Source organism: Lepus europaeus, chromosome 20, assembly GCF_033115175.1.
Source record: "Lepus europaeus isolate LE1 chromosome 20, mLepTim1.pri, whole genome shotgun sequence".
NCBI classification, from domain to species: Eukaryota; Metazoa; Chordata; class Mammalia; order Lagomorpha; family Leporidae; genus Lepus; species Lepus europaeus.
The window spans coordinates 43707556-43716524 of NC_084846.1; positions in this window are offsets into that span (position 1 = coordinate 43707556).

Sequence of the window (8969 nt, forward strand, 5' to 3'; positions counted from 1 at the left end):
AAAAAATAGACTGGGAAGTTTGCTGGAATGGTAACCATCCTCCTCCCACTCACACAGGGATGGAACACACAGAGCCAGAAGATAACAGGAAGGGAGGCACTAAGGAGGGTGCCATAAAGATTCCCTGATTGGAGCCACCTCCTCCCACCCTGCACCCCCTAATACCACCAGCCCATCAGGGGCCTGCAAGTCTACTCTAAGGGACAGGAATGCCTTTGAATTCACCATGCTTAGTACTGCTAGAGTAACAGAGGGAGTCAAATTCCCTTATCCAGTGAAAACTGATTTATTAGATCTTCCCTAGTTTGATAATAGCTGAGAATATTTGCCCAGAATAGGGCCAACTATAGGAAGAATGACAAAGTTTGCAGAGTTGTAAAGAGCAGAGGTTCTGGAGAGGTCAGAATGGGAGGAAAGATCCCAAAGAGCCCAGGTTCCCCTGTGCGTTCTTCCTCATCAACTCTGAAACAGGTCTGGACTCCAGCAGGCAGTCCTGACCCTCACCAAATCCACTGGCCTCTGAGTGTCAAACTGGGAATTCATGGCAAAGCCAGTCTCCCGCCTAGCACATCTACCCCACATCCACCCCCTTGTCCTTCACCATGAGAACAATCCTGTCCCAGGCCTTCAAGTACCCAAGAATCCTCTGTGCATCACAGAGGGCACCCTTTCCCCATCTAGCCAGGGATGAACGTGTTTAGTTGGACAATTTCAGACATGTTAATGACATTATCTGTGCCTTGCTTTCTCTTCCATGGTATGGGAATAATAATAGTATTTATTGACTAGATAACAGCAAAATATTTATAGTAAAAGCATTTCTTATAGAATAGTTACTCAATACTTACAGAATAGATAATAGTCATCCTCATAGTTAAACTATCCACACGGCAATTTCTTGTGTGCAAAGTGCTATTAGTAATAGCATTTATAAATACAGCTGTGAAGATTAAATGAGCTGATATGTATAAAATAGTTCCCTGGCAAATAGTAAGTATTCAACAAATATTAGCTCCTACTGTGACCACTTCTACAGAATGTTTTTAACACTCTGGGTTTAATAAAAACAAAATTGAATAGCAGGAAACAGATTCCCATGGGAATCTGGGCCTTTAGTCCTAGTCGGAGAATCTATCTTGGTGCTGAGATACTCCACACACCGTCATTCAGACACACCTCGCCACATGGGAAGGAGGTAGGTAGAAGCGGAGAACCATGTGGTCAATGTGGAGGAATGGGGAGACACCAGTCTATTTCAGGAAAACTCATCTCTGACTCTCTTCAGCTTTACCAGAGCTGTGAGTAAATTCTTCCTGGCTGGAAGAGAGAACACATTCAGAAGCCAGAGACTGATGAGGTGTGCAACTTCCTGTTTCCTTGGTGAATGCTTCAGAAAACATTCAGTTGGGAATTTTTTAAATTTCCACTTATTATCACCCTCCAAGGGCCACTGAAGGATGGGCGGGTGAGTCAGGAAGCTTGTCTGGGGATATCAGAGGAGCGGGAGGCCCACGGACTCCTCTTGGCTTTCTCAGTGACTCACCGAGACAGTGACCTGTGCATCCCACTGCCTCTGAACAAGGGAATGGGCTCCTGAAACTCAGGCTCGAAGCCTCCAGAAACAATAGGGCATTTCTTGCAGTTCTATGACTAGACCATTCAAGGAAAACGAGTGTCTATTTTCTTATAAAAAATACCTCCTGGAATACCATCTCCTGTGGTGGCTCATACTCAGGGTGGGTTTTTTTTTTTAACTCAAAAAGTTTAGTTTTGATTTTCCTCCCCTTTTCTGTGTCCCAGGCATTGGGCTCCATCTGGAAACTGCTCCAGGCCCCCAAATCCTAACTGGCCTTCCTCGCTGTCTTTCCTGTTTTCCTTGCCCTGGCTCCTCAGCCCTTCTGCTACTGGACCTTCTTTCTCCAGCTACCCTGAAAATGTCTACAGTTGCAGAATTTAATATCCATTCTTCTGTTTTTAATTCAGACCAGTGGTTCTCAGCCTTTTCTACTATCAGAATACTTTCAAGCATCTGATGGAGTCAATGCATTTTCTCACTCTGAAGTTGACACTCACAGATGAAATACCCACAACGTAAGGGGTTACAAAAGCCCTCTAAACTTCAGTCCCCATAACACTCCACAGGATCCACGTAAGAAAGGAAAACAGCATCCCTGAACACCAAGGAACTTGTCTGATCCTTAGAGCCAGGCCTCTGTGCTGGGAGAAGCCTGCCAGGACTTATGGGAAGGAGATGTTATTCTAATGCACAAGACCAACATTACCAGCATCAGATGAGATTTCTGAGCTATGAAAAAGTGAGTCAAAACAAGGCTATTCCATCACTTTGTTAAGGCCAGACAAAAACAAAGTCACTTTGTAACTGAAAAAACATTACACATCACCCTATAGGCAAATGTAAATGATTTTCCCAGTTGCTTCTTTATCAATTACAACTATACCCTTGCTCTCCTCTTTCCATTCTATGGAGAGAATTTATTCAAATATTCAACCATGGGATTGACCCTGCTTTTCTTTTGACTTTTTCTAACAGCTTTATTGAGATAAAGTGTGTGTATCACATACTAGTAATTCATCTGTGTTCAACTATATGATTTTTAGTATATACAGAAATGCACAATTAGACCAAGTCAAACCCTAAAACTTTGGAGAGATAATCAGAGTGAAAAACTGTTGTTTGACTCAGTTGTTTGTGGCACAGTAACAGACAGCAGGAGGAATTACAGCTCCTAACCAATATGTGCTAACAGAAGCCAGGAGATTCAGAGAAGCCTGGATCCTGAGGGTGTTAGATCAAGGGAAATATAGAATAAAGAAGAATTTGTCAGTATGAAAGCTCACTCCTGGGACACAAGATTTAAAACCATGGAAAAATTCCTGGCAGATACTATAATGCTGCCAGGTCAGCTTTGGGAAGCTTAGGCACCGTAAGTGGAGTAGAAATGTCAAAGATGTCAGATGGTATAGACAAGAAACAAAATGCTCAAAGAAGTGGGGATACTAGAGCAGATATACTACATAAAGCCAAAAATAAAAACTACCAACTAACTGTGTCCCATGAGCAGGCCTGGAGGTCACTGCATTTGTTAATCAATAATTTTGTTGGCAAGACGGATGACAATACCATTAAGTTTAGTGGTGACTGCCTTCAGTAACCACGGCCCACCATAAGAGATGTTTACATTCTGAGGCTATCTTTGCTCATTTATATACTATTTCTGCACACAAATACAGAGCACCACACTGCTCTTCCAGTGGGGCCAAGAGCAGATCAGGGCTTTACATATAACAGGCTCAAGCTATAGTGCAAAGAGCCCTTCCACATGGGCTAAATGGCATTAAAGACCATATGGTTTTCGTGGTAGCTATTGTGGGAAAGACACTGTGCGGTAGAGCTTTTGGCAAGCTCCAATAGGAAAAGCACAGTCTACATGCCACAGTTTCTGGAGCAATGCCATCTTATCTGCAGTAGGGAACTATGAGCTAGTTTAAACACACACAGTTCCTGTTGCTGGAGCTACTAAAGAGACTGGACAGCAGATATCAAAGGACCATGCAGCCAGAACTGCCCATCATGAGCTTGGTTCTAATAGACCCATCAGGCTGTAAGGCCAGGTGTGATCACCAATGTTCCACTGTTAAATTAAATGTGGTATATTCAAGATCAGCATAGAGATGGAGGTAGAAGCAAAGTGACTGACCTTGTGGCCCAGACCCTCATTTCATCTACCACGCTTGTACTATAATCTCTTCCTCAGCTCATGTAAAATCAACAAAGAGGAATCAAGCCAGATTTGCTTCGAGAATCAGTTGGCAAGTGTGTAGATGCAACTTGAAAATGGACTGGCTGGAAGTACGGCCTGGTTCAAATGGTAGTCCTGAGAGTTATTGATAAGGGCTAATCCCCCCACCTGGAAGACCTTGGATAGTGCAGCTGGCCATTTCTGCTATGGGGCAAGAAAATCAATCTCAGGGAAGACTACGTAAGCATTCACAGGCTGTTCTTCATGGTCCTGAAAGGAGGAATATTGGAAGATCAGGAATAAAGGGGTCTATACAAGAGACACACAGATAAGCCCGTGGAGTGTGCATAATGTATGAAGTGTTTTGTATCACGGTTTAATGCTCACAAGAAAGCAACCACCACTGGAGAGCCAGTAAACAACTAAGGAGAAAGAATGAGCCTAACAACTGACATCAGGGCCTGGCCTTGTGGCATGCAGGTTAAGCCATTGCTGCAGCATCGGCATCCCATATGGGTGCCGGTTCAAGTTCTGGCTGCTCCACCTCTCCTCTCCCCTCTTTTTTACTCCATAAATCTGCCTTTCAAATAAACAAAAATAAATCTTAAAAAAAAAAAAAAAGAATTGACATCAGCCAGCCTCTGTCTTTGGCCACCTCCCATAAACTGCAATGAGCTCAATGAACCATGTATTCAAAGTAGCAAAGAAAGGAGCTATGTATGGGTTCCACAGCTAGGTTCCCACTCTCCCAGGCTTATTAGCTATTTCTACTACTCTATGATCAAACTGCTGGCAACAGACACTAATGCTCGGTGACTGCAGGTGGCACCATTTCTCAGTGTGACTAACTACCTATCTGAAGATAACTTGATTACACCAGACCATTTTCACATTTGAATGGGCAGAGAAGGATCTCGACTGGAATAAATAAATATTCTGAGTATAGGTTTGCATTTTCTGCTTGCAGAAACTCAGCCATAACCACTACTAAAGGCCTACAGAATATTTTATCTATTGATATAGGATTTCATATAACATTGCAGCTAACCAAGGAGATGTGACAAAGGAAACATGTCAGGGGATCATAGGACCACAGATTCCATGGGTCCTCTGAAATGTCACACATACAGGGTTACCAATAGTGCACTGGAATGACCACTTCGGGTGCTGTCATACAGACACCATACTCCAGGTGCCACGTGCACACTTAATCATATTTGATTCTCTGTTCCTGATACATACTTTAGATAAATAAAGTCTACGAACCAAAACCTGAGTTAGGAATAACACTGCTTATTATTCCCAAAGATCCACTTGGAGAATCTGTGTTTCCCTTTCCCAAAGCTCTAAGTTCTACTTGACTAGAAATCCCAATGTCGGCATCACAAGGGCTACATTCAAGTTTAGTGCCATGCCTGAAATCTGGTGAGTTTAGGCTTTGTGGGTCAAAAATCCAGCAATCAAGGATGCAATCACCATACCTGCACGTGGAAGTTCCCTTGATCATTAGCACAAGATAGGTTTCTACTACACAATGAGGGCAATAAATAAATTTGGCTCGCAAGTGATCTAGTGAGATCTCTCTCAGTACTCTCAGCTCAAACTAAACAACAATTGACAATAACAGAAAACAGAAAAGTGGCAGCCACAGCCTGAGAATGCCAAGATCTAGGGGTTCAGACTTCTCAAGGGTGGAGCCTGAGTCACCAACAAGAAAGCTGAGCACAGCACCAAGGATGGCAGCCACATAGAACTGGTAGTAGGGGAGGAAATGAGGAATACTAGTTGCAGCCTCCAGGATGCCATGGAGTGGGAATAAGGGTTATAGTCCCTTCCACCCTCTTTCTTCCACTTGTGAGTTTTCTCAAGGAAATCCAGTTGGCAGTGAACTCAAGGTGAGTCTGGACAGCGCAGGGAAGAACAGCCGCTGTGTTGAGCTACCAAGATCCCCCTTCTGGTAGAACACCCATTCCTCCAGCTGCTGGATGCACTGGGAGTGGTGATGGCTCACAGATAAGTCCCTTCCTGATTATTCTCAAAGGACACTGTCTTTCTCAAGGCTGTGCCCCCTCCCTGGGGTTAACTTCCTCACATGACTAGTTTTTCTGGAGACAGAAACACCTGATTCCCTTGCCTCATTTGGGACAATTCTGGGGGCTGTCCCAGCTCTGGAGCTTCCTGAAGGCCTCTGTTGAAACTGCAGGGCATTCAACTTCTCCCTTTGCCCAATCCTGATTCTCCTGTCATTTTAGAGAACTCCCTGATAAACATTTTACCCCAAAATTTCAGGGTCTTGGAGTCCCTTTTCCAGGAAACCCAACATGACACAAACAGGCAAATGAATATCCAGGAAAAGAGTTTATCAATGCATCTAGCTCAACTTCAAGGACAGAGATTTAGGTTCCAAGAAACCAGAAGACATATGCTAAGCCACAGGGTCAGCGATTGCAAAAGGGGCCGAAGCAGAAGTTCCCTTGCATGACTCTCAGCTCACTGCTCTTTTCTCCCCTTTCTCTGCAGGCTTTGTTTCCACTATTCACTTGCTGTGTGACCTTGAGGAAGTCACTAAGCCTCTGTGAGCCTCGCTTTCCTCATCTGTAGGACAGTCAAGCTACTTCTCAGGTCACCAGAAGAAACACAGGAGATCAGTGTGCTGATCACAAATACATTTACACACTGTGTTAAGGACAATGACCAAAGAAACCAGCTGGCACTAGAGGCTTTGGGAGGAAAAGCACTGTTTACTTACACACGTGGGCTTGACTAGATGCATGTCTCAAGAGTCAAGCCTGATCCTCTGTCCTTCCCTACTTTTATACCTTAAATTGGGCAAGGCAATAAGGAGGCAGTTTGGGGAAGCACAGTTATCTTAGGCCCTCAGGGATTAGCAAATCACACCTGCAAGCTAAGAGCCTCTTATATGACTTAAAGGCATTTTTAGGAGGCACACAACTACCTTACCTCAGGCATGTGAGGAGGCTTCTATTTGCAGGAGAGGAACCAATTTCTAGAGTCAGTGCTGGTTTGCTTAGACCCAGCTGACCCTTTGATAACAAGTGGGAGGGAGCCTGCAGCATTCCCTTGAACTGGCTCCTTTATGGCAAGCAGGCAGGAGTCTTAAACTTTGGAGACACCCAACTCCCTGAGAATATGAGTTGTCTTGTTCCCTGCAAGTTTTCCTACTATAGCACTGTCTCATCTCTGGCACTTCTGTCTCCACCCATGGAACTTTCATGGCAGGAGTGTCAACAGAGGGCAGAGAGAACGCAGGGAAGGACCAGTGTCTTGGTGTGTTTCATACTGTTACAGCAGAACGCCACAGAGCAGGCAAACTACAAAGAACATAAGTTTCGTTCCTACCATCCTGGAATGGGCATGGCACAGGCATCTGGCATCTGGTGAGGGTGTTGTTGCTGTGTCCTCCAGAAGGGAGGACCCTGTCCTCACAGGCAGGGGAGCAGAAGAGCAACAAGGGAGGAACTCCCTCGGTCACGCCCTTTATGGTGGCATTAATCCAGACACCTCCCTAAAGGCCCTGCATCCCAACAGTGTTGTCTGGGGACTGGGTTTCCAAAACATGAATTTGGGAGGACACAGTCAGACCATAGCAACTAGTTAGTAGAAATGCCTTTCTCTGGAGCTTCGGGGGAGAAGGGCCGAGCAGGTGAGAGAACACTCCAGGGGCAGAGGTTTGGAGCGTCTGGAGCCCCAGATGTACCAAGGGCTCTGTTTTCCTCTGGAGGATGGATTTATGGTCTCAGGTGTGGGAAATTCACCCCGTGTGCCTAGACCTAGTTGCTCAGGTTGGAAGAGAACACTACAGGTTGAGGTAAGTGACTGAACATAGCTGGGCTTAAACTGCAGGTGAAGAGCATCTAAGTAGCACAGAGAAAGCCTGGTGACAGACTTGACCACACCCCTAATGATTAATCCCCATCATCCAGACACAAATCCAAATGCAGAAACACAAGGAAGACAGTCTCTCATGCTCCAAGGTAACGCATTCTCCATGTTGGAAAGGGAAGAGGTGAGACCGTAACACCACTTGAGGGACTTATTTACAATGCAGACTCCTGGACGCCCACTGTTTGGGTAGGATAAGGCTAAGGGACCTGGCTTCTTGTTTAATAGCCCAGAGGATTCTGAAGCAGGTGACCCCTGAGCCTCCTTTGACAAGCACTGACTTAGTGTCTCCTAGAGCCAAACCAGCACTAGACAGCACAAAGCCTCCAGCTGAACCAGAGATAGGAGTTGGTGTCTTGTCCTTCTGCCATGCCTAGGAGGCTTGCTAGGGTACGGCAATACCTCTAAAAGCTGCCATTCAGGCAGGAGTCCATTGACTCAGGGGTTGAGACGCCTGCCTGCAGCCCATGCTGGAGTTCCTGGGTTTGAACCCTGGCTCTGGGTCCTGACTTCAGCCTCTTGCTAATACAGACAGTGAGAGATAAGGTATTGACTCAAGTTCCTCCCACCCATGTGGGAGGTCTGGATTGAGTTCTTGGCTTCCAGTTTTGGTGCCTGGTCTGTTGTAAGTATTTGGGGAATGAACTACTGGGTAGGGGCGTTGCCTCTCTCTAAAATAAATAAAGCCGCACCACTCATTAGGGTGGCTGCGAGCCAAATGGACAACTGAGCAATTGCAACGTGGTAGATAGAGACTGGGATATGCTTCGAAGGTGGTATACACAGAGGACTGTGAAGACATGGCGGTGAAGAAAAAAGATCAAAGATCTTATAATATTTAACTGACGGCACACTGAGAATAACTTGTATGTACTCACCTAGGAGTAAATAAAATATATGCAAAAGTTAATTTCACAGTTTAAAAAGGATGTAAATCACACGAGTGGCTTGAGTTTGTGATTCTCCCTGCATTTCCACTGAACAGTGCTGGCCCAGGCAGCCCTTCCCCCGTGCCAGCAACACCACGTCCACCTGTTTTCAGGGGCACTGCTGCTCCCAACTGAGAAAGACTCTCTAGAAACCGAGTGACCACCACCTACTGCTTTTCATGCGGCAGACACTGCACTAGATAAGTGGTCCACGTCATCTACTTAGGTTCACAACCACTGGATGCAACAGCCATGATACCCTCCCCTTCTCAGTGAAGCTGTTCCCAAGACCAAGCTCTCCTGAAGCTTTTACCACATTGCTTTCAAAATGCCCTCCTGGGGCTTACCTCCTCCCCTGCCCAAGAGCTCCTGGAGA